Below are 26880 nucleotides of genomic sequence, written 5' to 3'. Positions count from 1 at the left end.
CGATCCACTTGGCGAGTTCTGACGAGCTTCGCTTGGCAAGCTTCTGGACTTCTCGGATCTGTCCTCGCTGAACCTCCGACGACCGTCCGAACTTCCGTCGAACTCTCGAACTCCCAACGTGATCATGATCTTGACTCCGGCGCAACACCTGCTGCTTGTCTTACTCTTATCGTAGTTAATCCTGCACACTTATCTCAACACATAGATTAGACAACAAATGACAATTGACTTCATCATCAAAATCCGAGATTCAACAAAAACCTCTCCCGTCGACCTCCGAGGCGATGGTTTGGGGCCTCGGAATTTGCCGTGACCGCTACGCAGTCAGTCTCGTGGGGCTCGGAGAGAGCTTTCCGGAATGGGGCCGCAATAGCGATTCCGAGTTCGTTCGAGAAAGTCCCGATGGTTTCGGCGCGCGCTTGCCGTGTCCGGTACGCGGTCGGCCTCGTGGGCATCGGAGGGATCCGACAATGGCGATTCCGAGATCGTTTGAGAGGTTTCGGGGCTCCGGTCGTCGATGCGCCGTCCGCGACGTGCACAAAGGCGAGGGACGACGCACAAAAAACGAGTGCGATCATACCAGCACCGGATCCCATCAGAACTCCGAAGTTAAGCGTGCTTGGGTGAGAGTAGTACTAGGATGGGTTACCCCCTGGGAAGTCCTCGTGTTGCACTCCTTTTTGGGCCCCGAGCGGCCAAAAGACTTACTTAAAACTCTCTTTTAAGCTTTTCAATTTTTCTAGCATTCTGGCCAACAATAAATATGTCATTAACATATATATAGCAGGAGAATAATGAAATCATCATCTAAAATTTTCTTCATAAAACATACAATGACCAGACATGGTTCTAGGATGGGTGACCCCTTGGGAAGTCCTCGTGTTGCACTCCTTTTTGCGCCCCGAGCGGCCAAAACCTCTCCTGTCGACCTCCGAGGCGATGGTTTGGGGCCTCGGAATTTGCCGTGACCGCTACGCAGTCAGTCTCGTGGGGCTCGGAGAGAGCTTTCCGGAATGGGGCCGCAATAGCGATTCCGAGTTCGTTCGAGAAAGTCCCGATGGTTTCGGCGCGCGCTTGCCGTGTCCGGTACGCGGCCGGCCTCGTGGGCATCGGAGGGATCCGACAATGGCGATTCCGAGATCGTTCGAGAGGTTTCGGGGCTCCGGTCGTCGATGCGCCGTCCGCGACGTGCACAAAGGCGAGGGACGACGCACACAAAACGAGTGCGATCATACCAGCACTAAAGCACCGGATCCCATCAGAACTCTGAAGTTAAGCCTGCTTGGGCGAGAGTAGTACTAGGATGGGTGACCCCCTGGGAAGTCCTAGTGTTGCACTCCTTTTTGCGCCCCGAGCGGCCAAAAGAGTTACTTAAAACTCTCTTTTAAGCTTTTCAATTTTTCTAGCATTCTGGCCAACAATAAATATGTCATTAACATATATATAGCAGGAGAATAATGAAATCATCATCTAAAAATTTCTTCATAAAACATACAATGACCAGACATGGTTCTAGGATGGGTGACCCCCTGGGAAGTCCTCGTGTTGCACTCCTTTTTGCGCCCCGAGCGGCCAAAACCTCTCCCGTCGACCTCCGAGGCGATGGTTCTGGGCCTCGGAATTTGCCGTGACCGCTAAGCAGTCAATCTCGTGGGGCTCGGAGAGAGCTTTCCGGAATGGGGCCGCAATAGCGATTCCGAGTTCGTTCGAGAAAGTCCCGATGGTTTCGGCGCGCGCTTGCCGTGTCCGGTACGCGGTCGGCCTCGTGGGCATCGGAGGGATCCGACAATGGCGATTCCGAGATCGTTCGAGAGGTTTCGGGGCTCCGGTCGTCGATGCGCCGTCCGCGACGTGCACAAAGGCGAGGGACGACGCACACAAAACGAGTGCGATCATACCAGCACTAAAGCACCGGATCCCATCAGAACTCCGAAGTTAAGCGTGCTTGGGTCACCCATGGGAAGTCCTCGTGTTGCACTCCTTTTTGCGCCCCGAGCGGCCAAAACACTTACTTAAAACTCTCTTTTAAGCTTTTCAATTTTTCCAGCATTATGGCCAACAATAAATATGTCATTAACATATATATTGCAGGAGAATAATGAAATCATCATCTAAAAATTTCTTCATAAAACATACAATGACCAGACATTGTTCTAGGATGGGTGACCCCCTGGGAAGTCCTCGTGTTGCACTCCTTTTTGCGCCCCGAGCAGCCAAAACCTCTCCCGTCGACCTCCGAGGCGATGGTTTTGGGCCTCGGAATTTGCCGTGACCGCTACGCAGTCAGTCTCGTGGGGCTCGGAGAGTGCTTCCGGAATGGGGCCGCAATAGCGATTCCGAGTTCGTTCGAGAAAGTCCCGATGGTTTCGGCGCGCGCTTGCCGTGTCCGCTACGTGGTCGGCCTCGTGGGCATCGGAGGGATCCGACAATGGCGATTCCGAGATCGTTCGAGAGGTTTCGGGGCTCCGGTCGTCGATGCGCCGTCCGCGACGTGCACAAAGGCGAGGGACGACGCACACAAAACGAGTGCGATCATACCAGCACTAAAGCACCGGATCCCATCAGAACTCCGAAGTTAAGCCTGCTTGGGCGAGAGTAGTACTAGGATGGGTGACCCCCTGGGAAGTCCTCGTGTTGCACTCCTTTTTGCGCCCCGAGCGGCCAAAAGACATACTTAAAACTCTCTTTTAAGCTTTTCAATTTTTCCAGCATTATGGCCAACAATAAATATGTCATTAACATATATATAGCAGGAGAATAATGAAATCATCATCTAAAAATTTCTTCATAAAACATACAATGACCAGACATGGTTCTAGGATGGGTGACCCCCTGGGAAGTCCTCGTGTTGCACTCCTTTTTGCGCCCCGAGCGGCCAAAACCTCTCCCGTCGACCTCCGAGGCGATGGTTTTGGGCCTCGGAATTTGCCGTGACCGCTATGCAGTCAGTCTCGTGGGGCTCGGAGAGAGCTTTCCGGAATGGGGCCGCAATAGCGATTCCGAGTTCGTTCGAGAAAGTCCCGATGGTTTCGGCGCGCGCTTGCCGTGTCCGGTACGCGGTCGGCCTCGTGGGCATCGGAGGGATCCGACAATGGCGATTCCGAGATCGTTCGAGAGGTTTCGGGGCTCCGGTCGTCGATGCGCCGTCCGCGACGTGCACAAAGGCGAGGGACGACGCACACAAAACGAGTGCGATCATACCAGCACTAAAGCACCGGATGCCATCAGAACTCCGAAGTTAAGCGTGCTTGGGTCACCCATGGGAAGTCCTCGTGTTGCACTCCTTTTTGCGCCCCGAGCGGCCAAAACACTTACTTAAAACTCTCTTTTAAGCTTTTCAATTTTTCCAGCATTATGGCCAACAATAAATATGTCATTAACATATATATTGCAGGAGAATAATGAAATCATCATCTAAAAATTTCTTCATAAAACATACAATGACCAGACATGGTTCTAGGATGGGTGACCCCCTGGGAAGTCCTCGTGTTGCACTCCTTTTTGCGCCCCGAGCGACCAAAACCTCTCCCGTCGACCTCCGAGGCGATGGTTTTGGGCCTCGGAATTTGCCGTGACCGCTACGCAGTCAGTCTCGTGGGGCTCGGAGAGAGCTTTCCGGAATGGGGCCGCAATAGCGATTCCGAGTTCGTTCGAGAAAGTCCCGATGGTTTCGGCGCGCGCTTGCCGTGTCCGGTACGCGGTCGGCCTCGTGGGCATCGGAGGGATCCGACAATGGCGATTCCGAGATCGTTCGAGAGGTTTCGGGGCTCCGGTCGTCGATGCGCCGTCCGCGACGTGCACAAAGGCGAGGGACGACGCACACAAAACGAGTGCGATCATACCAGCACTAAAGCACCGGATCCCATCAGAACTCCGAAGTTAAGCCTGCTTGGGCGAGAGTAGTACTAGGATTGGTGACCCCCTAGGAAGTCATCGTGTTGCACTCCTTTTTGCGCCCCGAGCGGCCAAAACACTTACTTAAAACTCTCTTTTAAGCTTTTCAATTTTTCCAGCATTATGGCCAACAATAAATATGTCATTAACATATATATAGCAGGAGAATAATGAAATCATCATCTAAAAATTTCTTCATAAAACATACAATGACCAGACATGGTTCTAGGATGGGTGACCCCCTGGGAAGTCCACGTGTTGCACTCCTTTTTGCGCCCCGAGCGGCCAAAACCTCTCCCGTCGACCTCCGAGGCGATGGTTTTGGGCCTCGGAATTTGCCGTGACCGCTACGCAGTCAATCTCGTGGGGCTCGGAGAGAGCTTTCCGGAATGGGGCCGCAATAGCGATTCCGAGTTCGTTCGAGAAAGTCCCGATGGTTTCGGCGCGCGCTTGCCGTGTCCGGTACGCGGTCGGCCTCGTGGGCATCGGAGGGATCCGACAATGGCGATTCCGAGATCGTTCGAGAGGTTTCGGGGCTCCGGTCGTCGATGCGCCGTCCGCGACATGCACAAAGGCGAGGGACGACGCACACAAAACGAGTGCGATCATACCAGCACTAAAGCACCGGATCCCATCAGAACTCCGAAGTTAAGCGTGCTTGGGTCACCCATGGGAAGTCCTCGTGTTGCACTCCTTTTTGCGCCCCGAGCGGCCAAAACACTTACTTAAAACTCTCTTTTAAGCTTTTCAATTTTTCCAGCATTATGGCCAACAATAAATATGTCATTAACATATATATTGCAGGAGAATAATGAAATCATCATCTAAAAATTTCTTCATAAAACATACAATGACCAGACATGGTTCTAGGATGGGTGACCCCCTGGGAAGTCCTCGTGTTGCACTCCTTTTTGCGCCCCGAGCGACCAAAACCTCTCCCGTCGACCTCCGAGGCGATGGTTTTGGGCCTCGGAATTTGCCGTGACCGCTACGCAGTCAGTCTCGTGGGGCTCGGAGAGAGCTTTCCGGAATGGGGCCGCAATAGCGATTCCGAGTTCGTTCGAGAAAGTCCCGATGGTTTCGGCGCGCGCTTGCCGTGTCCGGTACGCGGTCGGCCTCGTGGGCATCGGAGGGATCCGACAATGGCGATTCCGAGATCGTTCGAGAGGTTTCGGGGCTCCGGTCGTCGATGCGCCGTCCGCGACGTGCACAAAGGCGAGGGACGACGCACACAAAACGAGTGCGATCATACCAGCACTAAAGCACCGGATCCCATCAGAACTCCGAAGTTAAGCGTGCTTGGGCGAGAGTAGTACTAGGATTGGTGACCCCCTAGGAAGTCATCGTGTTGCACTCCTTTTTGCGCCCCGAGCGGCCAAAAGACTTACTTAAAACTCTCTTTTAAGCTTTTCAATTTTTCCAGCATTATGGCCAACAATAAATATGTCATTAACATATATATAGCAGGAGAATAATGAAATAATCATCTAAAAATTTCTTCATAAAACATACAATGACCAGACATGGTTCTAGGATGGGTGACCCCCTGGGAAGTCCTCGTGTTGCACTCCTTTTTGCGCCCCGAGCGGCCAAAACCTCTCCCGTCGACCTCCGAGGCAATGGTTTTGGGCCTCGGAATTTGCCGTGACCGCTACGCAGTCAGTCTCGTGGGGCTCGGAGAGAGCTTTCCGGAATGGGGCCGCAATAGCGATTCCGAGTTCGTTCGAGAAAGTCCCGATGGTTTCGGCGCGCGCTTGCCGTGTCCGGTACGCGGTCGGCCTCGTGGGCATCGGAGGGATCCGACAATGGCGATTCCGAGATCGTTCGAGAGGTTTCGGGGCTCCGGTCGTCGATGCGCCGTCCGCGACGTGCACAAAGGCGAGGGACGAAGCACACAAAACGAGTGCGATCATACCAGCACTAAAGCACCGGATCCCATCAGAACTCCGAAGTTAAGCCTGCTTGGGCGAGAGTAGTACTAGGATGGGTGACCCCCTGGGAAGTCCTCGTGTTGCACTCCTTTTTGCGCCCCGAGCGGCCAAAAGACTTACTTAAAACTCTCTTTTAAGCTTTTCAATTTTTCCAGCATTATGGCCAACAATAAATATGTCATTAACATATATATAGCAGGAGAATAATGAAATCATCATCTAAAAATTTCTTCATAAAACATACAATGACCAGACATGGTTCTAGGATGGGTGACCCCCTGGGAAGTCCTCGTGTTGCACTCCTTTTTGCGCCCCGAGCGGCCAAAACCTCTCCGGTCGACCTCCGAGGCGATGGTTTTGGGCCTCGGAATTTGCCGTGACCGCTATGCAGTCAGTCTCGTGGGGCTCGGAGAGAGCTTTCCGGAATGGGGCCGCAATAGCGATTCCGAGTTCGTTCGAGAAAGTCCCGATGGTTTCGGCGCGCGCTTGCCGTGTCCGGTACGCGGTCGGCCTCGTGGGCATCGGAGGGATCCGACAATGGCGATTCCGAGATCGTTCGAGAGGTTTCGGGGCTCCGGTCGTCGATGCGCCGTCCGCGACGTGCACAAAGGCGAGGGACGACGCACACAAAACGAGTGCGATCATACCAGCACTAAAGCACCGGATCCCATCAGAACTCCGAAGTTAAGCGTGCTTGGGTCACCCATGGGAAGTCCTCGTGTTGCACTCCTTTTTGCGCCCCGAGCGGCCAAAACACTTACTTAAAACTCTCTTTTAAGCTTTTCAATTTTTCCAGCATTATGGCCAACAATAAATATGTCATTAACATATATATAGCAGGAGAATAATGAAATCATCATCTAAAAATTTCTTCATAAAACATACAATGACCAGACATGGTTCTAGGATGGGTGACCCCCTGGGAAGTCCTCGTGTTGCACTCCTTTTTGCGCCCCGAGCGGCCAAAACCTCTCCCGTCGACCTCCGAGGCGATGGTTCTGGGCCTCGGAATTTGCCGTGACCGCTACGCAGTCAATCTCGTGGGGCTCGGAGAGAGCTTTCCGGAATGGGGCCGCAATAGCGATTCCGAGTTCGTTCGAGAAAGTCCCGATGGTTTCGGCGCGCGCTTGCCGTTTCCGGTACGCGGTCGGCCTCGTGGGCATCGGAGGGATCCGACAATGGCGATTCCGAGATCGTTCGAGAGGTTTCGGGGCTCCGGTCGTCGATGCGCCGTCCGCGACGTGCACAAAGGCGAGGGACGACGCACACAAAACGAGTGCGATCATACCAGCACTAAAGCACCGGATCCCATCAGAACTCCGAAGTTAAGCGTGCTTGGGTCACCCATGGGAAGTCCTCGTGTTGCACTCCTTTTTGCGCCCCGAGCGGCCAAAACACTTACTTAAAACTCTCTTTTAAGCTTTTCAATTTTTCCAGCATTATGGCCAACAATAAATATGTCATTAACATATATATTGCAGGAGAATAATGAAATCATCATCTAAAAATTTCTTCATAAAACATACAATGACCAGACATTGTTCTAGGATGGGTGACCCCCTGGGAAGTCCTCGTGTTGCACTCCTTTTTGCGCCCCGAGCAGCCAAAACCTCTCCCGTCGACCTCCGAGGCGATGGTTTTGGGCCTCGGAATTTGCCGTGACCGCTACGCAGTCAGTCTCGTGGGGCTCGGAGAGAGCTTCCGGAATGGGGCCGCAATAGCGATTCCGAGTTCGTTCGAGAAAGTCCCGATGGTTTCGGCGCGCGCTTGCCGTGTCCGCTACGTGGTCGGCCTCGTGGGCATCGGAGGGATCCGACAATGGCGATTCCGAGATCGTTCGAGAGGTTTCGGGGCTCCGGTCGTCGATGCGCCGTCCGCGACGTGCACAAAGGCGAGGGACGACGCACACAAAACGAGTGCGATCATACCAGCACTAAAGCACCGGATCCCATCAGAACTCCGAAGTTAAGCCTGCTTGGGCGAGAGTAGTACTAGGATGGGTGACCCCTTGGTAAGTCCTCGTGTTGCACTCCTTTTTGCGCCCCGAGCGGCCAAAAGACTTACTTAAAACTCTCTTTTAAGCTTTTCAATTTTTCCAGCATTATGGCCAACAATAAATATGTCATTAACATATATATAGCAGGAGAATAATGAAATCATCATCTAAAAATTTCTTCATAAAACATACAATGACCAGACATGGTTCTAGGATGGGTGACCCCCTGGGAAGTCCTCGTGTTGCACTCCTTTTTGCGCCCCGAGCGGCCAAAACCTCTCCCGTCGACCTCCGAGGCGATGGTTTTGGGCCTCGGAATTTGCCGTGACCGCTATGCAGTCAGTCTCGTGGGGCTCGGAGAGAGCTTTCCGGAATGGGGCCGCAATAGCGATTCCGAGTTCGTTCGAGAAAGTCCCGATGGTTTCGGCGCGCGCTTGCCGTGTCCGGTACGCGGTCGGCCTCGTGGGCATCGGAGGGATCCGACAATGGCGATTCCGAGATCGTTCGAGAGGTTTCGGGGCTCCGGTCGTCGATGCGCCGTCCGCGACGTGCACAAAGGCGAGGGACGACGCACACAAAACGAGTGCGATCATACCAGCACTAAAGCACCGGATCCCATCAGAACTCCGAAGTTAAGCGTGCTTGGGTCACCCATGGGAAGTCCTCGTGTTGCACTCCTTTTTGCGCCCCGAGCGGCCAAAACACTTACTTAAAACTCTCTTTTAAGCTTTTCAATTTTTCCAGCATTATGGCCAACAATAAATATGTCATTAACATATATATTGCAGGAGAATAATGAAATCATCATCTAAAAATTTCTTCATAAAACATACAATGACCAGACATGGTTCTAGGATGGGTGACCCCCTGGGAAGTCCTCGTGTTGCACTCCTTTTTGCGCCCCGAGCGACCAAAACCTCTCCCGTCGACCTCCGAGGCGATGGTTTTGGGCCTCGGAATTTGCCGTGACCGCTACGCAGTCAGTCTCGTGGGGCTCGGAGAGAGCTTTCCGGAATGGGGCCGCAATAGCGATTCCGAGTTCGTTCGAGAAAGTCCCGATGGTTTCGGCGCGCGCTTGCCGTGTCCGGTACGCGGTCGGCCTCGTGGGCATCGGAGGGATCCGACAATGGCGATTCCGAGATCGTTCGAGAGGTTTCGGGGCTCCGGTCGTCGATGCGCCGTCCGCGACGTGCACAAAGGCGAGGGACGACGCACACAAAACGAGTGCGATCATACCAGCACTAAAGCACCGGATCCCATCAGAACTCCGAAGTTAAGCCTGCTTGGGCGAGAGTAGTACTAGGATTGGTGACCCCCTAGGAAGTCATCGTGTTGCACTCCTTTTTGCGCCCCGAGCGGCCAAAACACTTACTTAAAACTCTCTTTTAAGCTTTTCAATTTTTCCAGCATTATGGCCAACAATAAATATGTCATTAACATATATATAGCAGGAGAATAATGAAATCATCATCTAAAAATTTCTTCATAAAACATACAATGACCAGACATGGTTCTAGGATGGGTGACCCCCTGGGAAGTCCTCGTGTTGCACTCCTTTTTGCGCCCCGAGCGGCCAAAACCTCTCCCGTCGACCTCCGAGGCGATGGTTTTGGGCCTCGGAATTTGCCGTGACCGCTACGCAGTCAATCTCGTGGGGCTCGGAGAGAGCTTTCCGGAATGGGGCCGCAATAGCGATTCCGAGTTCGTTCGAGAAAGTCCCGATGGTTTCGGCGCGCGCTTGCCGTGTCCGGTACGCGGTCGGCCTCGTGGGCATCGGAGGGATCCGACAATGGCGATTCCGAGATCGTTCGAGAGGTTTCGGGGCTCCGGTCGTCGATGCGCCGTCCGCGACGTGCACAAAGGCGAGGGACGACGCACACAAAACGAGTGCGATCATACCAGCACTAAAGCACCGGATCCCATCAGAACTCCGAAGTTAAGCGTGCTTGGGTCACCCATGGGAAGTCCTCGTGTTGCACTCCTTTTTGCGCCCCGAGCGGCCAAAACACTTACTTAAAACTCTCTTTTAAGCTTTTCAATTTTTCCAGCATTATGGCCAACAATAAATATGTCATTAACATATATATTGCAGGAGAATAATGAAATCATCATCTAAAAATTTCTTCATAAAACATACAATGACCAGACATGGTTCTAGGATGGGTGACCCCCTGGGAAGTCCTCGTGTTGCACTCCTTTTTGCGCCCCGAGCGACCAAAACCTCTCCCATCGACCTCCGAGGCGATGGTTTTGGGCCTCGGAATTTGCCGTGACCGCTACGCAGTCAGTCTCGTGGGGCTCGGAGAGAGCTTTCCGGAATGGGGCCGCAATAGCGATTCCGAGTTCGTTCAAGAAAGTCCCGATGGTTTCGGCGCGCGCTTGCCGTGTCCGGTACGCGGTCGGCCTCGTGGGCATCGGAGGGATCCGACAATGGCGATTCCGAGATCGTTCGAGAGGTTTCGGGGCTCCGGTCGTCGATGCGCCGTCCGCGACGTGCACAAAGGCGAGGGACGACGCACACAAAACGAGTGCGATCATACCAGCACTAAAGCACCGGATCCCATCAGAACTCCGAAGTTAAGCCTGCTTGGGCGAGAGTAGTACTAGGATTGGTGACCCCCTAGGAAGTCATCGTGTTGCACTCCTTTTTGCGCCCCGAGCGGCCAAAACACTTACTTAAAACTCTCTTTTAAGCTTTTCAATTTTTCCAGCATTATGGCCAACAATAAATATGTCATTAACATATATATAGCAGGAGAATAATGAAATCATCATCTAAAAATTTCTTCATAAAACATACAATGACCAGACATGGTTCTAGGATGGGTGACCCCCTGGGAAGTCCTCGTGTTGCACTCCTTTTTGCGCCCCGAGCGGCCAAAACCTCTCCCGTCGACCTCCGAGGCGATGGTTTTGGGCCTCGGAATTTGCCGTGACCGCTACGCAGTCAATCTCGTGGGGCTCGGAGAGAGCTTTCCGGAATGGGGCCGCAATAGCGATTCCGAGTTCGTTCGAGAAAGTCCCGATGGTTTCGGCGCGCGCTTGCCGTGTCCGGTACGCGGTCGGCCTCGTGGGCATCGGAGGGATCCGACAATGGCGATTCCGAGATCGTTCGAGAGGTTTCGGGGCTCCGGTCGTCGATGCGCCGTCCGCGACGTGCACAAAGGCGAGGGACGACGCACACAAAACGAGTGCGATCATACCAGCACTAAAGCACCGGATCCCATCAGAACTCCGAAGTTAAGCGTGCTTGGGCGAGAGTAGTACTAGGATTGGTGACCCCCTAGGAAGTCATCGTGTTGCACTCCTTTTTGCGCCCCGAGCGGCCAAAAGACTTACTTAAAACTCTCTTTTAAGCTTTTCAATTTTTCCAGCATTATGGCCAACAATAAATATGTCATTAACATATATATAGCAGGAGAATAATGAAATAATCATCTAAAAATTTCGTCATAAAACATACAATGACCAGACATGGTTCTAGGATGGGTGACCCCCTGGGAAGTCCTCGTGTTGCACTCCTTTTTGCGCCCCGAGCGGCCAAAACCTCTCCCGTCGACCTCCGAGGCGATGGTTTTGGGCCTCGGAATTTGCCGTGACCACTACGCAGTCAGTCTCGTGGGGCTCGGATAGAGCTTTCCGGAATGGGGCCGCAATAGCGATTCCGAGTTCGTTCGAGAAAGTCCCGATGGTTTCGGCGCGCGCTTGCCGTGTCCGGTACGCGGTCGGCCTCGTGGGCATCGGAGGGATCCGACAATGGCGATTCCGAGATCGTTCGAGAGGTTTCGGGGCTCCGGTCGTCGATGCGCCGTCCGCGACGTGCACAAAGGCGAGGGACGACGCACACAAAACGAGTGCGATCATACCAGCACTAAAGCACCGGATCCCATCAGAACTCCGAAGTTAAGCCTGCTTGGGCGAGAGTAGTACTAGGATGGGTGACCCCCTGGGAAGTCCTTGTGTTGCACTCCTTTTTGCGCCCCGAGCGGCCAAAAGACTTACTTAAAACTCTCTTTTAAGCTTTTCAATTTTTCCAGCATTATGGCCAACAATAAATATGTCATTAACATATATATAGCAGGAGAATAATGAAATCATCATCTAAAAATTTCTTCATAAAACATACAATGACCAGACATGGTTCTAGGATGGGTGACCCCCTGGGAAGTCCTCGTGTTGCACTCCTTTTTGCGCCCCGAGCGGCCAAAACCTCTCCCGTCGACCTCCGAGGCGATGGTTTTGGGCCTCGGAATTTGCCGTGACCGCTACGCAGTCAGTCTCGTGGGGCTCGGAGAGAGCTTTCCGGAATGGGGCCGCAATAGCGATTCCGAGTTCGTTCGAGAAAGTCCCGATGGTTTCGGCGCACGCTTGCCGTGTCCGGTACGCGGTCGGCCTCGTGGGCATCGGAGGGATCCGACAATGGCGATTCCGAGATCGTTCGAGAGGTTTCGGGGCTCCGGTCGTCGATGCGCCGTCCGCGATGTGAACAAAGGCGAGGGACGACGCACACAAAACGAGTGCGATCATACCAGCACTAAAGCACCGGATCCCATCAGAACTCCGAAGTTAAGCCTGCTTGGGCGAGAGTAGTACTAGGATGGGTGACCCCCTGGGAAGTCCTCGTGTTGCACTCCTTTTCGCGCCCCGAGCGGCCAAAAGACTTACTTAAAACTCTCTTTTAAGCTTTTCAATTTTTCCAGCATTATGGCCAACAATAAATATGTCATTAACATATATATAGCAGGAGAATAATGAAATCATCATCTAAAAATTTCTTCATAAAACATACAATGACCAGACATGGTTCTAGGATGGGTGACCCCCTGGGAAGTCCTCGTGTTGCACTCCTTTTTGCGCCCCGAGCGGCCAAAACCTCTCCCGTCGACCTCCGAGGCGATGGTTTTGGGCCTCGGAATTTGCCGTGACCGCTACATAGTCAGTCTCGTGGGGCTCGGAGAGAGCTTTCCGGAATGGGGCCGCAATAGCGATTCCGAGTTCGTTCGAGAAAGTCCCGATGGTTTCGGCGCGCGCTTGCCGTGTCCGGTACGCGGTCGGCCTCGTGGGCATCGGAGGGATCCGACAATGGCGATTCCGAGATCGTTCGAGAGGTTTCGGGGCTCCGGTCGTCGATGCGCCGTCCGCGACGTGCACAAAGGCGAGGGACGACGCACACAAAACGAGTGCGCTCATACCAGCACTAAAGCACCGGATCCCATCAGAACTCCGAAGTTAAGCCTGCTTGGGCTAGAGTAGTACTAGGATGGGTGACCCCCTGGGAAGTCCTCGTGTTGCACTCCTTTTTGCGCCCCGAGCGGCCAAAAGACTTACTTAAAACTCTCTTTTAAGCTTTTCAATTTTTCCAGCATTATGGCCAACAATAAATATGTCATGAACATATATATAGCATGAGAATAATGAAATCATCATCTAAAAATTTCTTCATAAAACATACAATGACCAGACATGGTTCTAGGATGGGTGACCCCCTGGGAAGTCCTCGTGTTGCACTCCTTTTTGCGCCTCGAGCGGCCAAAACCTCTCCCGTCGACCTCCGAGGCGATGGTTTTGGGCCTCGGAATTTGCCGTGACCACTACGCAGTCAGTCTCGTGGGGCTCGGAGAGAGCTTTCCGGAATGGGGCCGCAATAGCGATTCCGAGTTCGTTCGAGAAAGTCCCGATGGTTTCGGCGCGCGCTTGCCGTGTCCGGTACGCGGTCGGCCTCGTGGGCATCGGAGGGATCCGACAATGGCGATTCCGAGAACGTTCGAGAGGTTTCGGGGCTCCGGTCGTCGATGCGCCGTCCACGACGTGCACAAAGGCGAGGGACGATGCACACAAAACGAGTGCGATCATACCAGCACCGGATCACATCAGAATTCCGAAGTTAAGCGTGCTTGGGTCACCCGTGGGAAGTCCTCGTGTTGCACTCCTTTTTGCGCCCCGAGCGGCCAAAAGACTTACTCAAAACTATCTTTTAAGCTTTTCAATTTTTCCAGCATTATGGCCAACAATAAATATGTCATTAACATATATATAGCAGGAGAATAATGAAATCATCATCTAAAAATTTCTTCATAAAACATACAATGACCAGACATGGTTCTAGGATGGGTGACCCCCAGGGAAGTCCTCGTGTTGCACTCCTTTTTGCGCCCCGAGCAGCCAAAACCTCTCCCGTCGACCTCCGAGGCGATGGTTTTGGGCCTCAGAATTTGCCGTGACCGCTACGCTGTCAGTCTCGTGGGGCTCGGAGAGAGCTTTCCGGAATGGGGCCCCAATAGCGATTCCGAGTTCGTTCGAGAAAGTCCCGATGGTTTCGGCGCGCGCTTGCCGTGTCCGGTACGCGGTCGGCCTCGTGGGCATTGGAGGGATCCGACAATGGCGATTCCGAGATCGTTCGAGAGGTTTCGGGGCTCCGGTCGTCGATGCGCCGTCCGCGACGTGCACAAAGGCGAGGGACGACGCACACAAAACGAGTGCGATCATACCAGCACTAAAGCACCGGATCCCATCAGAACTCCGAAGTTAAGCCTGCTTGGGCGAGAGTAGTACTAGGATTGGTGACCCCCCGGGAAGTCCTCGTGTTGCACTCCTTTTTGCACCCCGAGCGGCCAAAAGACTTACTTAAAACTCTCTTTTAAGCTTTTCAATTTTTCCAGCATTATGGCCAACAATAAATATGTCATTAACATATATATAGCAGGAGAATAATGAAATCATCATCTAAAAATTTCTTCATAAAACATACAATGACCAGACATGGTTCTAGGATGGGTGACCCCCTGGGAAGTCCACGTGTTGCACTCCTTTTTGCGCCCCGAGCGGCCAAAACCTCTCCCGTCGACCTCCGAGGCGATGGTTTTGGGCCTCGGAATTTGCCGTGACCGCTACGCAGTCAGTCTCGTGGGGCTCGGAGAGAGCTTTCCGGAATGGGGCCGCAATAGCGATTCCGAGTTCGTTCGAGAAAGTCCCGATGGTTTCGGCGCGCGCTTGCCGTGTCCGGTACGCGGTCGGCCTCGTGGGCATCGGAGGGATCCGACAATGGCGATTCCGAGATCGTTCGAGAGGTTTCGGGGCTCCGGTCGTCGATGCGCCGTCCGCGATGTGAACAAAGGCGAGGGACGACGCACACAAAACGAGTGCGATCATACCAGCACTAAAGCACCGGATCCCATCAGAACTCTGAAGTTAAGCCTGCTTGGGCGAGAGTAGTACTAGGATGGGTGACCCCCTGGGAAGTCCTCGTGTTGCACTCCTTTTCGCGCCCCGAGCGGCCAAAAGACTTACTTAAAACTCTCTTTTAAGCTTTTCAATTTTTCCAGCATTATGGCCAACAATAAATATGTCATTAACATATATATAGCAGGAGAATAATGAAATCATCATCTAAAAATTTCTTCATAAAACATACAATGACCAGACATGGTTCTAGGATGGGTGACCCCCTGGGAAGTCCTCGTGTTGCACTCCTTTTTGCGCCCCGAGCGGCCAAAACCTCTCCCGTCGACCTCCGAGGCGATGGTTTTGGGCCTCGGAATTTGCCGTGACCGCTACATAGTCAGTCTCGTGGGGCTCGGAGAGAGCTTTCCGGAATGGGGCCGCAATAGCGATTCCGAGATCGTTCGAGAAAGTCCCGATGGTTTCGGCGCGCGCTTGCCGTGTCCGGTACGCGGTCGGCCTCGTGGGCATCGGAGGGATCCGACAATGGCGATTCCGAGATCGTTCGAGAGGTTTCGGGGCTCCGGTCGTCGATGCGCCGTCCGCGACGTGCACAAAGGCGAGGGACGACGCATACAAAATGAGTGCGATCATACCAGCACTAAAGCACCGGATCCCATCAGAACTCTGAAGTTAAGCCTGCTTGGGCGAGAGTAGTACTAGGATGGGTGACCCCCTGGGTAGTCCTTGTGTTGCACTCCTTTTTGCGCCCCGAGCGGCCAAAAGACTTACTTAAAACTCTCTTTTAAGCTTTTCAATTTTTCCAGCATTATGGCCAACAATAAATATGTCATTAACATATATATAGCAGGAGAATAATGAAATCATCATCTAAAAATTTCTTCATAAAACATACAATGACCAGACATGGTTCTAGGATGGGTGACCCCCTGGGAAGTCCTCGTGTTGCACTCCTTTTTGCGCCCCGAACGGCCAAAACCTCTCCCGTCGACCTCCGAGGCGATGGTTTTGGGCCTCGGAATTTGCCGTGACCGCTACGCAGTCAGTCTCGTGGGGCTCGGAGAGAGCTTTCCGGAATGGGGCCGCAATAGCGATTCCGAGTTCGTTCGAGAAAGTCCCGATGGTTTCGGCGCGCGCTTGCCGTGTCCGGTACGTGGTCGGCCTCGTGGGCATCGGAGGGATCCGACAATGGCGATTCCGAGATCGTTCGAGAGGTTTCGGGGCTCCGGTCGTCGATGCGCCGTCCGCGATGTGAACAAAGGCGAGGGACGACGCACACAAAACGAGTGCGATCATACCAGCACTAAAGCACCGGATCCCATCAGAACTCCGAAGTTAAGCCTGCTTGGGCGAGAGTAGTACTAGGATGGGTGACCCCCTGGGAAGTCCTCGTGTTGCACTCCTTTTCGCGCCCCGAGCGGCCAAAAGACTTACTTAAAACTCTCTTTTAAGCTTTTCAATTTTTCCAGCATTATGGCCAACAATAAATATGTCATTAACATATATATAGCAGGAGAATAATGAAATCATCATCTAAAAATTTCTTCATAAAACATACAATGACCAGACATGGTTCTAGGATGGGTGACCCCCTGGGAAGTCCTCGTGTTGCACTCCTTTTTGCGCCCCGAGCGGCCAAAACCTCTCCCGTCGACCTCCGAGGCGATGGTTTTGGGCCTCGGAATTTGCCGTGACCGCTACGTAGTCAGTCTCGTGGGGCTCGGAGAGAGCTTTCCGGAATGGGGCCGCAATAGCGATTCCGAGTTCGTTCGAGAAAGTCCCGATGGTTTCGGCGCGCGCTTGCCGTGTCCGGTACGCGGTCGGCCTCGTGGGCATCGGAGGGATCCGACAATGGCGATTCCGAGATCGTTCGAGAGGTTTCGGGGCTCCGGTCGTCGATGCGCCGTCCGCGACGTGCACAAAGGCGAGGGACGACGCACACAAAACGAGTGCGCTCATACCAGCACTAAAGCACCGGATCCCATCAGAACTCCGAAGTTAAGCCTGCTTGGGCTAGAGTAGTACTAGGATGGGTGACCCCCTGGGAAGTCCTCGTGTTGCACTCCTTTTTGCGCCCCGAGGGCCAAAAGACTTACTTAAAACTCTCTTTTAAGCTTTTCAATTTTTCCAGAATTATGGCCAACAATAAATATGTCATGAACATATATATAGCATGAGAATAATGAAATCATCATCTAAAAATTTCTTCATAAAACATACAATGACCAGACATGGTTCTAGGATGGGTGACCCCCTGGGAAGTCCTCGTGTTGCACTCCTTTTTGCGCCTCGAGCGGCCAAAACCTCTCCCGTCGACCTCCGAGGCGATGGTTTTGGGCCTCGGAATTTGCCGTGACCGCTACGCAGTCAGTCTCGTGGGGCTCGGAGAGAGCTTTCCGAAATGGGGCCGCAATAGCGATTCCGAGTTCGTTCGAGAAAGTCCCGATGGTTTCGGTGCGCGCTTGCCGTGTCCGGTACGCGGTCGGCCTCGTGGGCATCGGAGGGATCCGACAATGGCGATTCCGAGATCGTTCAAGAGGTTTCGGGGCTCCGGTCGTCGATGCGCCGTCCGCGACGTGCACAAAGGCGAGGGACAATGCACACAAAACGAGTGCGATCATACCAGCACCGGATCACATCAGAACTCCGAAGTTAAGCGTGCTTGGGTCACCCGTGGGAAGTCCTCGTGTTGCACTCCTTTTTGCGCCCCGAGCGGCCAAAAGACTTACTTAAAACTATCTTTTAAGCTTTTCAATTTTTCCAGCCTTATGGCCAACAATAAATATGTCATTAACATATATATAGCAGGAGAATAATGAAATCATCATCTAAAAATTTCTTCATAAAACATACAATGACCAGACATGGTTCTAGGATGGGTGAACCCCAGGGAAGTCCTCGTGTTGCACTCCTTTTTGCGCCCCGAGCAGCCAAAACCTCTCCCGTCGACCTCCGAGGCGATGGTTTTGGGCCTCGGAATTTGCCGTGACCGCTACACAGTCAGTCTCGTGGGGCTCGGAGAGAGCTTTCCGGAATGGGGCCGCAATAGCGATTCCGAGTTCGTTCGAGAAAGTCCCGATGGTTTCGGCGCGCGCTTGCCGTGTCCGGTACGCGGTCGGCCTCGAGGGCATCGGAGGGATCCGACAATGGCGATTCCGAGATCGTTCGAGAGGTTTCGGGGCTCCGGTCGTCGATGCGCCGTCCGCGACGTGCACAAAGGCGAGGGACGACGCACACAAAACGAGTGCGCTCATACCAGCACTAAAGCACCGGATCCCATCAGAACTCCGAAGTTAAGCCTGCTTGGGCTAGAGTAGTACTAGGATGGGTGACCCCCTGGGAAGTCCTCGTGTTGCACTCCTTTTTGCACCCCGAGCGGCCAAAAGACTTACTTAAAACTCTCTTTTAAGCTTTTCAATTTTTCCAGAATTATGGCCAACAATAAATATGTCATGAACATATATATAGCATGAGAATAATGAAATCATCATCTAAAAATTTCTTCATAAAACATACAATGACCAGACATGGTTCTAGGATGGGTGACCCCTTGGGAAGTCCTCGTGTTGCACTCCTTTTTGCGCCTCGAGCGGCCAAAACCTCTCCCGTCGACCTCCGAGGCGATGGTTTTGGGCCTCGGAATTTGCCGTGACCGCTACGCAGTCAGTCTCGTGGGGCTCGGAGAGAGCTTTCCGGAATGGGGCCGCAATAGCGATTCCGAGTTCGTTCGAGAAAGTCCCGATGGTTTCGGCGCGCGCTTGCCGTGTCCGGTACGCGGTCGGCCTCGTGGGCATCGGAGGGATCCGACAATGGCGATTCCGAGATCGTTCAAGAGGTTTCGGGGCTCCGGTCGTCGATGCGCCGTCCGCGACGTGCACAAAGGCGAGGGACGATGCACACAAAACGAGTGCGATCATACCAGCACCGGATCACATCAGAACTCCGAAGTTAAGCGTGCTTGGGTCACCCGTGGGAAGTCCTCGTGTTGCACTCCTTTTTGCGCCCCGAGCGGCCAAAAGACTTACTTAAAACTATCTTTTAAGCTTTTCAATTTTTCCAGCCTTATGGCCAACAATAAATATGTCATTAACATATATATAGCCGGAGAATAATGAAATCATCATCTAAAAATTTCTTCATAAAACATACAATGACCAGACATGGTTCTAGGATGGGTGACCCCCAGGGAAGTCCTCGTGTTGCACTCCTTTTTGCGCCCCGAGCAGCCAAAACCTCTCCCGTCGACCTCCGAGGCGATGGTTTTGGGCCTCGGAATTTGCCGTGACCGCTACGCAGTCAGTCTCGTGGGGCTCGGAGAGAGCTTTCCGGAATGGGGCCGCAATAGCGATTCCGAGTTCGTTCGAGAAAGTCCCGATGGTTTCGGCGCGCGCTTGCCGTGTCCGGTACGCGGTCGGCCTCGTGGGCATCGGAGGGATCCGACAATGGCGATTCCGAGATCGTTCGAGAGTTTTCGGGGCTCCGGTCGTCGATGCGCCGTCCGCGACGTGCACAAAGGCGAGGGACGACGCATACAAAATGAGTGCGATCATACCAGCACTAAAGCACCGGATCCCATCAGAACTCCGAAGTTAAGCCTGCTTGGGCGAGAGTAGTACTAGGATGGGTGACCCCCTGGGAAGTCCTTGTGTTGCACTCCTTTATGCGCCCCGAGCGGCCAAAAGACTTACTTAAAACTCTCTTTTAAGCTTTTCAATTTTTCCAGCATTATGGCCAACAATAAATATGTCATTAACATATATATAGCAGGAGAATAATGAAATCATCATCTAAAAATTTCTTCATAAAACATACAATGACCAGACATGGTTCTAGGATGGGTGACCCCCTGGGAAGTCCTCGTGTTGCACTCCTTTTTGTGCCCCGAGCGGCCAAAACCTCTCCCGTCGACCTCCGAGGCGATGGTTTTGGGCCTCGAAATTTGCCGTGACCGCTACGCAGTCAGTCTCGTGGGGCTCGGAGAGAGCTTTCCGGAATGGGGCCGCAATAGCGATTCCGAGTTCGTTCGAGAAAGTCCCGATGGTTTCGGCGCGCGCTTGCCGTGTCCGGTACGCGGTCGGCCTCGTGGGCATCGGAGGGATCCGACAATGGCGATTCCGAGATCGTTCGAGAGGTTTCGGGGCTCCGGTCGTCGATGCGCCGTCCGCGACGTGCACAAAGGCGAGGGACGATGCACACAAAACGAGTGCGATCATACCAGCACCGGATCACATCAGAACTCCGAAGTTAAGCGTGCTTGGGTCACCCGTGGGAAGTCCTCGTGTTGCACTCCTTTTTGCGCCCCGAGCGGCCAAAAGACTTACTCAAAACTATCTTTTAAGCTTTTCAATTTTTCCAGCATTATGGCCAACAATAAATATGTCATTAACATATATATAGCAGGAGAATAATGAAATCATCATCTAAAAATTTCTTCATAAAACATACAATGACCAGACATGGTTCTAGGATGGGTGACCCCCAGGGAAGTCCTCGTGTTGCACTCCTTTTTGCGCCCCGAGCAGCCAAAACCTCTCCCGTCGACCTCCGAGGCGATGGTTTTGGGCCTCGGAATTTGCCGTGACCGCTACGCTGTCAGTCTCGTGGGGCTCGGAGAGAGCTTTCCGGAATGGGGCCGCAATAAAGATTCCGTGTTCGTTCGAGAAAGTCCCGATGGTTTCGGCGCGCGCTTGCCGTGTCCGGTACGCGGTCGGCCTCGTGGGCATCGGAGGGATCCGACAATGGCGATTCCGAGATCGTTCGAGAGGTTTCGGGGCTCCGGTCGTCGATGCGCCGTCCGCGACGTGAACAAAGGCGAGGGACGACGCACACAAAACGAGTGCGATCATACCAGCACTAAAGCACCGGATCCCATCAGAACTCCGAAGTTAAGCCTGCTTGGGCGAGAGTAGTACTAGGATGGGTGACCCCCTGGGAAGTCCTTGTGTTGCACTCCTTTTTGCGCCCCGAGCGGCCAAAAGACTTACTTAAAACTCTCTTTTAAGCTTTTCAATTTTTCCAGCATTATGGCCAACAATAAATATGTCATTAACATATATATAGCAGGAGAATAATGAAATCATCATCTAAAAATTTCTTCATAAAACATACAATGACCAGACATGGTTCTAGGATGGGTGACCCCCTGGGAAGTCCTCGTGTTGCACTCCTTTTTGTGCCCCGAGCGGCCAAAACCTCTCCCGTCGACCTCCGAGGCGATGGTTTTGGGCCTCGGAATTTGCCATGACCGCTACGCAGTCAGTCTCGTGGGGCTCGGAGAGAGCTTTCCGGAATGGGGCCGCAATAGCGATTCCGAGTTCGTTCGAGAAAGTCCCGATGGTTTCGGCGCGCGCTTGCCGTGTCCGGTACGCGGTCGGCCTCGTGGGCATCGGAGGGATCCGACAATGGCGATTCCGAGATCGTTCGAGAGGTTTCGGGGCTCCGGTCGTCGATGCGCCGTCCGCGACGTGCACAAAGGCGAGGGACGACGCACACAAAACGAGTGCGATCATACCAGCACTAAAGCACCGGATCCCATCAGAACTCCGAAGTTAAGCCTGCTTGGGCGAGAGTAGTACTAGGATGGGTGACCCCCTGGGAAGTCCTCGTGTTGCACTCCTTTTTGCGCCCCGAGCGGCCAAAAGACTTACTTAAAACTCTCTTTTAAGCTTTTCAATTTTTCCAGCATTATGGCCAACAATAAATATGTCATTAACATATATATAGCAGGAGAATAATGAAATCATCATCTAAAAATTTTTTCATAAAACATACAATGACCAGACATGGTTCTAAGATGGGTGACCCCCTGGGAAGTCCTCGTGTTTTACTCCTTTTTGCGCCCCGAGCGGCCAAAACCTCTCCCGTCGACCTCCGAGGCGATGGTTTTGGGCCTCGGAATTTGCCGTGACCGCTAAGCAGTCAGTCTCGTAGGGCTCGGAGAGAGCTTTCCGGAATGGAGCCGCAATAGCGATTCCGAGTTCATTCGAGAAAGTCCCGATGGTTTCGGCGCGCGCTTGCCGTGTCCGGTACGCGGTCGGCCTCGTGGGCATCGGAGGGATCCGACAATGGCCATTCCGAGATCGTTCGAGAGGTTTCGGGGCTCCGGTCGTCGATGCGCCGTCCGCGACGTGCACAAAGGCGAGGGACGACGCACACAAAACGAGTGCGATCATACCAGCACCGGATCACATCAGAACTCCGAAGTTAAGCGTGCTTGGGTCACCCATGGGAAGTCCCCGTGTTGCACTCCTTTTTGCGCCCCGAGCGGCCAAAAGACTTACTTAAAACTATCTTTTAAGCTTTTCAATTTTTCCAGCATTATGGCCAACAATAAATATGTCATTAACATATATATAGCAGGAGAATAATGAAATCATCATCTAAAAATTTCTTCATAAAACATACAATGACCAGACATGGTTCTAGGATGGGTGACCCCCTGGGAAGTCCTCGTGTTGCACTCCTTTTTGCGCCCCGAGCAGCCAAAACCTCTCCCGTCGACCTCCGAGGCGATGGTTTTGGGCCTCGGAATTTGCCGTGACCGCTACGCTGTCAGTCTCGTGGGGCTCGGAGAGAGCTTTCCGGAATGGGGCCGCAATAGCGATTCCGAGTTCGTTCGAGAAAGTCCCGATGGTTTCGGCGGGCGCTTGCCGTGTCCGGTACGCGGTCGGCCTCGTGGGCATCGGAGGGATCCGACAATGGCGATTCCGAGATCGTTCGAGAGGTTTCGGGGCTCCGGTCGTCGATGCGCCGTCCGCGACGTGAACAAAGGCGAGGGATGACGCACACAAAACGAGTGCGATCATACCAGCACTAAAGCACCGGATCCCATCAGAACTCCGAAGTTAAGCCTGCTTGGGCGAGAGTAGTACTAGGATGGGTGACCCCCTGGGAAGTCCTTGTGTTGCACTCCTTTTTGCGCCCCGAGCGGCCAAAAGACTTACTTAAAACTCTCTTTTAAGCTTTTCAATTTTTCCAGCATTATGGCCAACAATAAATATGTCATTAACATATATATAGCAGGAGAATAATGAAATCATCATCTAAAAATTTCTTCATAAAACATACAATGACCAGACATGGTTCTAGGATGGGTGACCCCCTGGGAAGTCCTCGTGTTGCACTCCTTTTTGTGCCCCGAGCAGCCAAAACCTCTCCCGTCGACCTCCGAGGCGATGGTTTTGGGCCTCGGAATTTGCCATGACCGCTACGCAGTCAGTCTCGTGGGGCTCGGAGAGAGCTTTCCGGAATGGGGCCGCAATAGCGATTCCGAGTTCGTTCGAGAAAGTCCCGATGGTTTCGGCGCGCGCTTGCCGTGTCCGGTACGCGGTCGGCCTCGTGGGCATCGGAGGGATCCGACAATGGCGATTCCGAGATCGTTCGAGAGGTTTCGGGGCTCCGGTCGTCGATGCGCCGTCCGCGACGTGCACAAAGGCGAGGGACGACGCACACAAAACGAGTGCGATCATACCAGCACTAAAGCATCGGATCCCATCAGAACTCCGAAGTTAAGCCTGCTTGGGCGAGAGTAGTACTAGGATGGGTGACCCCCTGGGAAGTCCTCGTGTTGCACTCCTTTTTGCGCCCCGAGCGGCCAAAAGACTTACTTAAAACTCTCTTTTAAGCTTTTCAATTTTTCCAGCATTATGGCCAACAATAAATATGTCATTAACATATATATAGCAGGAGAATAATGAAATCATCATCTAAAAATTTTTTCATAAAACATACAATGACCAGACATGGTTCTAAGATGGGTGACCCCCTGGGAAGTCCTCGTGTTTTACTCCTTTTTGCGCCCCGAGCGGCCAAAACCTCTCCCGTCGACCTCCGAGGCGATGGTTTTGGGCCTCAGAATTTGCCGTGACCGCTACGCAGTCAGTCTCGTGGGGCTCGGAGAGAGCTTTCCGGAATGGGGCCGCAATAGCGATTCCGAGTTCGTTCGAGAAAGTCCCGATGGTTTCGGCGGGCGCTTGCCGTGTCCGGTACGCGGTCGGCCTCGTGGGCATCGGAGGGATCCGACAATGGCGATTCCGAGATCGTTCGAGAGGTTTCGGGGCTCCGGTCGTCGATGCGCCGTCCGCGACGTGCACAAAGGCGAGGGACGACGCACACAAAACAAGTGCGATCATACCAGCACTAAAGCCCCGGATCCCATCAGAACTCCGAAGTTAATCGTGCTTGGGCGAGAGTAGTACAAGGATTGGTGACCCCCTGGGAAGTCCTCGTGTTGCACTCCTTTTTGCGCCCCGAGCGGCCAAAACCTCTCCCGTCAACCTCCGAGGCGATGGTTTTGGGCCTCGGAATTTGCCGTGACCGCTACGTAGTCAGTCTCGTGGGGCTCGGAGAGAGCTTTCCGGAATGGGGCCGCAATAGCGATTCCGAGTTCGTTCGAGAAAGTCCCGATGGTTTCGGCGCGCGCTTGCCGTGTCCGGTACACGGTCGGCCTCGTGGGCATCGGAGGGATCCGACAATGGCGATTCCGAGATCGTTCGAGAGGTTTCGGGGCTCCGGTCGTCGATGCGCCGTCCGCGACGTGCACAAAGGCGAGGGACGACGCACACAAAACGAGTGCGCTCATACCAGCACTAAAGCACCGGATCCCATCAGAACTCCGAAGTTAAGCCTGCTTGGGCTAGAGTAGTACTAGGATGGGTGACCCCCTGGGAAGTCCTCGTGTTGCACTCCTTTTTGCGCCCCGAGCGGCCAAAAGACTTACTTAAAACTCTCTTTTAAGCTTTTCAATTTTTCCAGCATTATGGCCAACAATAAATATGTCATGAACATATATATAGCATGAGAATAATGAAATCATCATCTAAAAATTTCTTCATAAAACATACAATGACCAGACATGGTTCTAGGATGGGTGACCCCCTGGGAAGTCCTCGTGTTGCACTCCTTTTTGCGCCTCGAGCGGCCAAAACCTCTCCCGTCGACCTCCGAGGCGATGGTTTTGGGCCTCGGAATTTGCCGTGACCGCTACGCAGTCAGTCTCGTGGGGCTCGGAGAGTGCTTTCCGGAATGGGGCCGCAATAGCGATTCCGAGTTCGTTCGAGAAAGTCCCGATGGTTTCGGCGCGCGCTTGCCGTGTCCGGTACGCGGTCGGCCTCGTGGGCATCGGAGGGATCCGACAATGGCGATTCCGAGATCGTTCGAGAGGTTTCGGGGCTCCGGTCGTCGATGCGCCGTCCGCGACGTGCACAAAGGCGAGGGACGACGCACACAAAACGAGTGCGATCATACCAGCACTAAAGCACCGGATCCCATCAGAACTCCGAAGTTAAGCCTGCTTGGGCGAGAGTAGTACTAGGATGGGTGACCCCCTGGGAAGTCCTCGTGTTGCACTCCTTTTTGCGCCCCGAGCGGCCAAAAGACTTACTTAAAACTCTCTTTTAAGCTTTTCAATTTTTCCAGCATTATGGCCAACAATAAATATGTCATTAACATATATATAGCAGGAGAATAATGAAATCATCATCTAAAAATTTCTTCATAAAACATACAATGACCAGACATGGTTCTAAGATGGGTGACCCCCTGGGAAGTCCTCGTGTTTTACTCCTTTTTGCGCCCCGAGCGGCCAAAACCTCTCCCGTCGACCTCCGAGGCGATGGTTTTGGGCCTCGGAATTTGCCGTGACCGCTAAGCAGTCAGTCTCGTAGGGCTCGGAGAGAGCTTTCCGGAATGGAGCCGCAATAGCGATTCCGAGTTCATTCGAGAAAGTCCCGATGGTTTCGGCGCGCGCTTGCCGTGTCCGGTACGCGGTCGGCCTCGTGGGCATCGGAGGGATCCGACAATGGCGATTCCGAGATCGTTCGAGAGGTTTCGGGGCTCCGGTCGTCGATGCGCCGTCCGCGACGTGCTCAAAGGCGAGGGACGATGCACACAAAACGAGTGCGATCATACCAGCACCGGATCACATCAGAACTCCGAAGTTAAGCGTGCTTGGGTCACCCGTGGGAAGTCCTCGTGTTGCACTCCTTTTTGCGCCCCGAGCGGCCAAAAGACTTACTCAAAACTATCTTTTAAGCTTTTCAATTTTTCCAGCATTATGGCCAACAATAAATATGTCATTAACATATATATAGCAGGAGAATAATGAAATCATCATCTAAAAATTTCTTCATAAAACATACAATGACCAGACATGGTTCTAGGATGGGTGACCCCCAGGGAAGTCCTCGTGTTGCACTCCTTTTTGCGCCCCGAGCAGTCAAAACCTCTCCCGTCGACCTCCGAGGCGATGGTTTTGGGCCTCGGAATTTGCCGTGACCGCTACGCTGTCAGTCTCGTGGGGCTCGGAGAGAGCTTTCCGGAATGGGGCCGCAATAGCGATTCCGAGTTCGTTCGAGAAAGTCCCGATGGTTTCGGCGCGCGCTTGCCGTGTCCGGTACGCGGTCGGCCTCGTGGGCATCGGAGGGATCCGACAATGGCGATTCCGAGATCGTTCGAGAGGTTTCGGGGCTCCGGTCGTCGATGCGCCGTCCGCGACGTGAACAAAGGCGAGGGACGACGCACACAAAACGAGTGCGATCATACCAGCACTAAAGCACCGGATCCCATCAGAACTCCGAAGTTAAGCCTGCTTGGGCGAGAGTAGTACTAGGATGGGTGACCCCCTGGGAAGTCCTTGTGTTGCACTCCTTTTTGCGCCCCGAGCGGCCAAAAGACTTACTTAAAACTCTCTTTTAAGCATTTCAATTTTTCCAGCATTATGGCCAACAATAAATATGTCATTAACATATATATAGCAGGAGAATAATGAAATCATCATCTAAAAATTTCTTCATAAAACATACAATGACCAGACATGGTTCTAGGATGGGTGACCCCCTGGGAAGTCCTCGTGTTGCACTCCTTTTTGTGCCCCGAGCGGCC

General features: G+C 53.1%; 27 non-coding genes and 7 pseudogenes across 27 annotated transcripts; all 34 read left to right on the top strand.

Annotated features, from left to right (window-relative positions):
• Positions 1 to 566: 566 nt before the first annotated feature.
• On the top strand, positions 567 to 677 carry LOC135666350 (5S ribosomal RNA; annotated as a pseudogene).
• Positions 678 to 1221: 544 nt separating this feature from the next.
• Positions 1222 to 1340, top strand: LOC135666334 (5S ribosomal RNA). Its single transcript, XR_010509760.1, has one exon. It is a non-coding gene; the product is annotated as a 5S ribosomal RNA (ribosomal RNA).
• Positions 1341 to 1884: 544 nt separating this feature from the next.
• On the top strand, positions 1885 to 1981 carry LOC135666356 (5S ribosomal RNA; annotated as a pseudogene).
• A 543-nt stretch (positions 1982 to 2524) lies between these two features.
• On the top strand, positions 2525 to 2643 carry LOC135666325 (5S ribosomal RNA). Its single transcript, XR_010509750.1, has one exon. It is a non-coding gene; the product is annotated as a 5S ribosomal RNA (ribosomal RNA).
• Positions 2644 to 3828: 1185 nt separating this feature from the next.
• Positions 3829 to 3947, top strand: LOC135666349 (5S ribosomal RNA). Its single transcript, XR_010509774.1, has one exon. It is a non-coding gene; the product is annotated as a 5S ribosomal RNA (ribosomal RNA).
• Positions 3948 to 4491: 544 nt separating this feature from the next.
• LOC135666355 (5S ribosomal RNA) lies at positions 4492 to 4588 on the top strand (annotated as a pseudogene).
• Positions 4589 to 5132: 544 nt separating this feature from the next.
• Positions 5133 to 5251, top strand: LOC135666344 (5S ribosomal RNA). Its single transcript, XR_010509769.1, has one exon. It is a non-coding gene; the product is annotated as a 5S ribosomal RNA (ribosomal RNA).
• Positions 5252 to 5795: 544 nt separating this feature from the next.
• On the top strand, positions 5796 to 5914 carry LOC135666358 (5S ribosomal RNA). Its single transcript, XR_010509776.1, has one exon. It is a non-coding gene; the product is annotated as a 5S ribosomal RNA (ribosomal RNA).
• A 544-nt stretch (positions 5915 to 6458) lies between these two features.
• LOC135666354 (5S ribosomal RNA) lies at positions 6459 to 6555 on the top strand (annotated as a pseudogene).
• Positions 6556 to 7099: 544 nt separating this feature from the next.
• On the top strand, positions 7100 to 7196 carry LOC135666353 (5S ribosomal RNA; annotated as a pseudogene).
• A 543-nt stretch (positions 7197 to 7739) lies between these two features.
• LOC135666333 (5S ribosomal RNA) lies at positions 7740 to 7858 on the top strand. The gene has a single exon (XR_010509759.1). It is a non-coding gene; the product is annotated as a 5S ribosomal RNA (ribosomal RNA).
• Positions 7859 to 8402: 544 nt separating this feature from the next.
• On the top strand, positions 8403 to 8499 carry LOC135666352 (5S ribosomal RNA; annotated as a pseudogene).
• Positions 8500 to 9043: 544 nt separating this feature from the next.
• On the top strand, positions 9044 to 9162 carry LOC135666348 (5S ribosomal RNA). The gene has a single exon (XR_010509773.1). It is a non-coding gene; the product is annotated as a 5S ribosomal RNA (ribosomal RNA).
• A 544-nt stretch (positions 9163 to 9706) lies between these two features.
• Positions 9707 to 9803, top strand: LOC135666351 (5S ribosomal RNA; annotated as a pseudogene).
• A 544-nt stretch (positions 9804 to 10347) lies between these two features.
• LOC135666346 (5S ribosomal RNA) lies at positions 10348 to 10466 on the top strand. Its single transcript, XR_010509771.1, has one exon. It is a non-coding gene; the product is annotated as a 5S ribosomal RNA (ribosomal RNA).
• A 544-nt stretch (positions 10467 to 11010) lies between these two features.
• Positions 11011 to 11129, top strand: LOC135666343 (5S ribosomal RNA). Its single transcript, XR_010509768.1, has one exon. It is a non-coding gene; the product is annotated as a 5S ribosomal RNA (ribosomal RNA).
• A 544-nt stretch (positions 11130 to 11673) lies between these two features.
• On the top strand, positions 11674 to 11792 carry LOC135666330 (5S ribosomal RNA). The gene has a single exon (XR_010509755.1). It is a non-coding gene; the product is annotated as a 5S ribosomal RNA (ribosomal RNA).
• A 544-nt stretch (positions 11793 to 12336) lies between these two features.
• LOC135666357 (5S ribosomal RNA) lies at positions 12337 to 12455 on the top strand. The gene has a single exon (XR_010509775.1). It is a non-coding gene; the product is annotated as a 5S ribosomal RNA (ribosomal RNA).
• A 544-nt stretch (positions 12456 to 12999) lies between these two features.
• LOC135666340 (5S ribosomal RNA) lies at positions 13000 to 13118 on the top strand. Its single transcript, XR_010509765.1, has one exon. It is a non-coding gene; the product is annotated as a 5S ribosomal RNA (ribosomal RNA).
• A 1177-nt stretch (positions 13119 to 14295) lies between these two features.
• Positions 14296 to 14414, top strand: LOC135666341 (5S ribosomal RNA). Its single transcript, XR_010509766.1, has one exon. It is a non-coding gene; the product is annotated as a 5S ribosomal RNA (ribosomal RNA).
• A 544-nt stretch (positions 14415 to 14958) lies between these two features.
• Positions 14959 to 15077, top strand: LOC135666331 (5S ribosomal RNA). Its single transcript, XR_010509756.1, has one exon. It is a non-coding gene; the product is annotated as a 5S ribosomal RNA (ribosomal RNA).
• Positions 15078 to 15621: 544 nt separating this feature from the next.
• Positions 15622 to 15740, top strand: LOC135666342 (5S ribosomal RNA). The gene has a single exon (XR_010509767.1). It is a non-coding gene; the product is annotated as a 5S ribosomal RNA (ribosomal RNA).
• A 544-nt stretch (positions 15741 to 16284) lies between these two features.
• LOC135666347 (5S ribosomal RNA) lies at positions 16285 to 16403 on the top strand. The gene has a single exon (XR_010509772.1). It is a non-coding gene; the product is annotated as a 5S ribosomal RNA (ribosomal RNA).
• A 544-nt stretch (positions 16404 to 16947) lies between these two features.
• Positions 16948 to 17066, top strand: LOC135666339 (5S ribosomal RNA). Its single transcript, XR_010509764.1, has one exon. It is a non-coding gene; the product is annotated as a 5S ribosomal RNA (ribosomal RNA).
• Positions 17067 to 18242: 1176 nt separating this feature from the next.
• Positions 18243 to 18361, top strand: LOC135666337 (5S ribosomal RNA). Its single transcript, XR_010509763.1, has one exon. It is a non-coding gene; the product is annotated as a 5S ribosomal RNA (ribosomal RNA).
• Positions 18362 to 19538: 1177 nt separating this feature from the next.
• On the top strand, positions 19539 to 19657 carry LOC135666329 (5S ribosomal RNA). Its single transcript, XR_010509754.1, has one exon. It is a non-coding gene; the product is annotated as a 5S ribosomal RNA (ribosomal RNA).
• A 1177-nt stretch (positions 19658 to 20834) lies between these two features.
• LOC135666328 (5S ribosomal RNA) lies at positions 20835 to 20953 on the top strand. Its single transcript, XR_010509753.1, has one exon. It is a non-coding gene; the product is annotated as a 5S ribosomal RNA (ribosomal RNA).
• A 544-nt stretch (positions 20954 to 21497) lies between these two features.
• On the top strand, positions 21498 to 21616 carry LOC135666335 (5S ribosomal RNA). The gene has a single exon (XR_010509761.1). It is a non-coding gene; the product is annotated as a 5S ribosomal RNA (ribosomal RNA).
• A 1177-nt stretch (positions 21617 to 22793) lies between these two features.
• Positions 22794 to 22912, top strand: LOC135666327 (5S ribosomal RNA). The gene has a single exon (XR_010509752.1). It is a non-coding gene; the product is annotated as a 5S ribosomal RNA (ribosomal RNA).
• A 544-nt stretch (positions 22913 to 23456) lies between these two features.
• Positions 23457 to 23575, top strand: LOC135666332 (5S ribosomal RNA). The gene has a single exon (XR_010509758.1). It is a non-coding gene; the product is annotated as a 5S ribosomal RNA (ribosomal RNA).
• Positions 23576 to 24119: 544 nt separating this feature from the next.
• LOC135666345 (5S ribosomal RNA) lies at positions 24120 to 24238 on the top strand. The gene has a single exon (XR_010509770.1). It is a non-coding gene; the product is annotated as a 5S ribosomal RNA (ribosomal RNA).
• A 330-nt stretch (positions 24239 to 24568) lies between these two features.
• On the top strand, positions 24569 to 24687 carry LOC135666336 (5S ribosomal RNA). Its single transcript, XR_010509762.1, has one exon. It is a non-coding gene; the product is annotated as a 5S ribosomal RNA (ribosomal RNA).
• A 544-nt stretch (positions 24688 to 25231) lies between these two features.
• Positions 25232 to 25350, top strand: LOC135666324 (5S ribosomal RNA). Its single transcript, XR_010509749.1, has one exon. It is a non-coding gene; the product is annotated as a 5S ribosomal RNA (ribosomal RNA).
• A 1177-nt stretch (positions 25351 to 26527) lies between these two features.
• Positions 26528 to 26646, top strand: LOC135666326 (5S ribosomal RNA). Its single transcript, XR_010509751.1, has one exon. It is a non-coding gene; the product is annotated as a 5S ribosomal RNA (ribosomal RNA).
• Positions 26647 to 26880: the final 234 nt, after the last annotated feature.

This window comes from Musa acuminata, unplaced genomic scaffold (genome assembly GCF_036884655.1).
Source record: "Musa acuminata AAA Group cultivar baxijiao unplaced genomic scaffold, Cavendish_Baxijiao_AAA HiC_scaffold_1084, whole genome shotgun sequence".
NCBI lineage: Eukaryota > Viridiplantae > Streptophyta > Magnoliopsida > Zingiberales > Musaceae > Musa > Musa acuminata.
The sequence above is the reverse complement of the archived record's forward strand: the minus strand, read 5'-3'. Positions and strand labels throughout refer to the sequence as shown.